The sequence below is a fragment of the Mus musculus genome, chromosome Y, assembly GCF_000001635.26.
Source record: "Mus musculus strain C57BL/6J chromosome Y, GRCm38.p6 C57BL/6J".
NCBI classification, from domain to species: Eukaryota; Metazoa; Chordata; class Mammalia; order Rodentia; family Muridae; genus Mus; species Mus musculus.
The window spans coordinates 21,947,115-21,952,451 of record NC_000087.7 but is presented as its reverse complement, the minus strand read 5'-3'; positions in this window follow the sequence as shown (position 1 = coordinate 21,952,451).

The following is a 5,337-nucleotide window of genomic DNA, read 5'->3' as shown; positions in this document are numbered from 1 at the left end:
CATATCAGTAGGACATTTCAGTTATGAAGCAGCAAAAAATATTTTTACGGTTGGGGCACCACACAGCATAAGGAAGTATATATATGAAGGAACCGCAGTATTAAAAAGGTGGAGAACCACTCTCTGGAACTTTGAAAACTGAAGCATGGTGTGCCTCCCAGACTGTCTTTGACATGAGTCTGAGATATACTTCTGACTCTGATCTTCTTGTTACCTTTTGTTTCTTGTGATCATATGGGGTTAACCTAGAAAGTATATTCAAATGCCCTATGTGAGAGCATGTTCAGAATTCATTTTGTGAAGCAATGTGCTCTAGTATATTTAGGACAGAGCTGTCTTTGGGACCAGTCCTCTTCTGTATGCCTGTGTGTCATTCATTTTCTCTTTATTTGTTTATTGTTTTTTGTTTTTTCGAGGCAGGGATTCTCTGTTTAGCCCTGGTTGTCATGGAATTCAATCTGGAGTTCAGGCTGGCCTTGAACTCATAAATTTGCCTGCCCCTGCCTCTGCCTACCAAGAGCAGGGATAAAAGGTATGCACCACTACACTGTCTTCTTTTATTTATCATTCTGCTATTAACTTATTGTGTCTAGGTGGTTGTTTTCAATCTATTTTGTTTTATTTTATTTTATTTTATGAGGCATTTTCTTTATTTTCATTTCAAATGTTATCCCCTTCCCTGGTTTCCCCTCTGAAAACCCACTCTGCCATCCCTCCTCTCAGTAATCAACAAAATACCCACTCCTACTTCCTAGTCCTGACATTCCCTTACACTGGGGTATAGAGCCTTCTCCTGAACAGGAGCTTCACCTCTCACTGGTGTCCAAATAGGCCATTCTCTGCTACATATGAAGCTGGAGCCATGGGCCCCGCCCTATGTGCTCTTTGGTTGGTCTTTTTTTAATTGTATATTTTCTTTATATACATTTCAAATGATGTCCGTTTTCAGTTTCCCACCCTTCCAGAAACCCTCTATCCCATCCCCTCCCCACTGCTTTCATGAGGGTCTTCCTCCATCTGGATACCCATTCCCACATCGCATTGTGGTGGCTAGCAAGGTTACCTCTCTGTCTCCTCATCATTCTACAGCATATTGGTGATCCTGTGGATGATGGGGAAAAGAACACTGGATTCTGACCATTGCAGAGTACCATCCAGTACATCAATCTCAAGCCACACGTGGGTACATCTTCCTCAAAAGTATCTTGTCCTGTTCATAGCAGCTAGTTGGCTATTTTGTGTACCTGGGCCAAGATTGAGGTGTCTGCTACCTGCACAAGCACTTCCCACTACACTTTGGGGATCATCTGTGCCAGGAAGTCAGGGTTGAACTCCACAGGGTTTTTGAGGATTTAAGTGGCCTGTAGGCTCAGACAGAACACTTGCATGCCCACACCCCACACATGTGAGTTTAGCAGGTTGTAGATTAGCAGTTTCACACTGTCACATTGGAGTTCTTGACAGGACTTATTTTTTTCATCATTAATTTAGTTATCTATTTACAATTTAAATGATAACTTCCTTCACAGTTTCCCATCAACAAATCCCCATTCCAATCCCCCTCTCCTCCCTTCTTTTTTGAAAAAGATTAGTTTGTGTTATTCTTCCACATCACACTCCATCACTCAGTGAAATCAGGGCAGGAACCCATGTAGGATTATAGGCAGGGTACATGGAGCAAGGTTGCTTATTGGCTTGTTTCTCAACACAGTTTTCTCAGCTTTTCTACTTACAAAATTTAAAAATGCCTTTTAAATTTTATTTTAATAACATATATGTATATATTAAAATGTTTTGTTTGCGTGAATGTCTGTGGGCCTTTTTTGTCCAGGGTTCACAGAGTCCATAAGAGCGAGCTTGGTCCCTTGATATTGGAGCTTAATGTGGCTGTGAGCTGCCACCTGAGTTCTGTGATTCAAATCCTGACCTTCTAAGAGAGCAGCCAGTTCTCTTAAACACTGAGCCATTTTTCAAACACTACCCTCAGGTTGCTTTCTTATATATTTTATCACCATCTTTGCAGAGATAGCACCACTCAATGAGTACTGGATCCTCTCCCATCAACTGTTAATCAGCTGTCTCATGTAAGACTGTGCCAGGGCCTAGCAAACACAGACATGGATACTCACAGTCAGCTATTATATGGATCACAGGGTTCCCAATGGAGGAGATAGAGAAAGTACACAAGAAGCTAAAGGAATCTGCAACCCTACAGATGGAACCACATTATTAACTTATCAGTACCCCGGAGCTCTGGACTCTAGCTACATTTGTATCAAAAGATGACCTAGTCAGCCATCACTGGAAAGAGAGGCCCATTGGACAACCAAACTTTATATGCCCCAGTACAGGGCAATGCTAGAGCCAAAAAATAAATGGGAATTGGTGGGTAGGGAAGTGGGGAGGAGGGTATGGGGAACCTTTGGTGTAGCATTGGAAATGTAATTGAGGAAAACATGTAATAAAAAATTTTTTTAAAAAAAGAAGGACTGAAGTATCTAAAAAAAAAGGGGGGGGGGAAATATCCAACAGTAAAATCAGACCCAGAACGACACAAATTGCATGTTTTCACCTATGTATGGAGTTAGCTTGTAAGGTTTATATATGTTTGTTTTTCATTTAGGGTAACAGAGATGAGCTATCTAGTAAGGAACCATAAAGAAGGAGGAGTTCTTCCAAGGAAGGGGAAGTAGAATATAGTGGTATAAAGGAATGAAGAAGACACTAAAATAGGAGGGTTAAATGTGGAGGGAAATATCAGGCCAAGCATCTGAGACTAGAAAGGTCATAAAACACTAAGTGAAAATCTGCCATCATAAATTTTGTTAAATAACCACAGCAGTAAAATGACTTCTCATGAATCCTAATGGCTCCACCCATATGTTAGTATATATGCCTCAGCCTTCATCAGAGGTGAGTTTCCTACAAAACTGGTAATAATCACAGAAAGACACAACTGGACAATGCACAGAGAGTGAGAGACTCAGAGAATTAAAGATTAAAGAGGATGCCTTTATCGAGCTCTCTCCTTCAAGAATCAGGAATCTATGCAAAGAAAAGTCAGAAAAATAATCCTGACCAGAGGTAGAGATAATGGATAGTATCAATGAATTGTATCATGGGTATTCCATGTTTTTTTTTTTTTTTTGCCTAATATACACTTAAGAATGAGTGCATATTATGTGTGTTCTTGTTTTTGGGTGATGTTCTATAAGTATCTGTTAAATTCATTTGGCCCATAACTTCTGTTAGTTTCACTGTGTCTCTGAGTTCGATGGTAGGAGGATAAACAGGGAGATGGATACTTTCAGGTCACATAAGATGGAAAATTTAAAGAAAAATTTCTAAGAAAACAAATAAACATGGCTATAGCCTCATCTAATGTAGACAGATCCAATTTGAGGTTCCCTCTTCCCAGGTGACTTTAGCTTCATGTCAAGAAGGCAAACACTTACTAGCACACACAGGTTAACATAAAAGCATTTACAGCCATGTATAAAAACATCACACCAATGAACTAAGATATTATGTGGACGTTCCATGGCATAAACTTCAGAAAGACATAATTTTTTTACAGTTTATCTCAGCTTTAAAGTGTAAATCCTCAAAGGAGGGCCATGGTCCAGTGCTGTTCTCAATAGACAGCTCCTGATTTTCTAGACTCACCTCTTATATTAATCTGTGAAGTCACCTCACAATCTCACATTTCTTCTGCACAGCATTAGAGATGCCAATTAAAACTAGACTTTGGAAGTATATTAATAAGTTGGCCTTATCTTCATATTCCCTGCCCTTAGTCATGGGAAACTCGCCCAGACTAGATTTCTCAGCCATTCTCACCGACAGTTTTCCTGGTAAATAGGTGGTTGAGAGAAAGAAATTATTTTAAGACCCAACCAGTTTAGTTTATCAGGATATTTGAAATGAAGCTGACATCATTTGGCACAAAAAATAAAGAGAGTCTCCTGTTTTGTGGAGAACTGAGAGAGAATTAGGGACTGGGGCCAGGAGGGTAAGTGACTATCCTTAAGGAGAGTCAGTCCAGACCTAGAGGCTGGGTCTGACAGCATGCAGAGGAGTGCAGTTCAATTCCCTGCAGCTTCCTGGAAGGAGCACTGTTTCTCTTCAAATTGTGACAGGGATGGCACCCACAAGGGTGCAGAATGCAGTGGTGTTCTAGACTTCTTTTGAGCCATCATGGTACTGATTACCACTCTTTCACTTGCCATTACAGATGGGCAAACTCAATAGGGTGACAAGTAAGATCTGCTGACACCAGAATCTCTAATTGCAAAACCCTTACAGGGAATGCCAGCTTCCCTCCATGCTTGGAATAAAAAGAAAGGATTGGGCTCACAGGACTAAGCATCCTCTGACTAGCTTTTAGAGAAGAGGCTGCACTGAAGTCCAAAATTGAGACTTTGGTGTTTACTGAGAGTTTAAAAGCTAAGAACCTGTAACATTTGCTCTGTGGTACTGAAAAATATTGTTCTGAAAAGTGTATGAGAACATAAAGATGAACATGTAGCTTAAGGAGCACCATTACTCTGATAGAACATCAGTCACCTGACATTCATTTAATACATTGAAATAACCACCAAATCCCAAAAAAAACCCTCCTCAAGTGTACATTACAAGTTTCTGCTCCGGCTTAAGATACAAGTCTTCAAGAAAACACAATATGGCACTAGTCAGAAAAAGAAGTCATTTATTGATCAAGTTGCCTTATTAACAAAAAATATCAGCAATGGGTTGACGTTGCTTAGCACCTACATAAATTTGGAATAAATGGATATAAAATTTCAGTAACAGATCAGGAGTACAATAAAAACATTATAATGTTACAGTAATATGGAGAGAAATAACTAGTGTTAAAAAATTCAAATCCCTGTCTAAGCTAGAGATGTGACTCGATGGTAGTGTTTGATTTGCATACATGCTAAACCCACCACCAGAAAAGAAAAACAAAACAGACACCAAAAAAAGAAGATACTCACAATTCAGTTTATCTGTTTGTTGTGAGTAAATCCACAGCAAATATAAATGGTTAACAACACAGGAAGGTATTATGCAAAGGAAGTCACACACACTCACCCTCATGCACACACACACACACACACACACACACAAGGAAAAAGAACACAGAAGAAAAAAGAACAGTCCAGTCAGGAAGCTATTGAAGAGAGTCTTTAAAACTTATGATAAAGAAGATAAAGTGTATTTCTTCACAATTGGTGGTTTCTGGTGGACAGTAATTAAGGATTCATTTTTATAGTTGGTGTTTGATATTTTCTAGGATCTTCTTTTTATAACCCCTAACGCTAGATAGGACAAAAA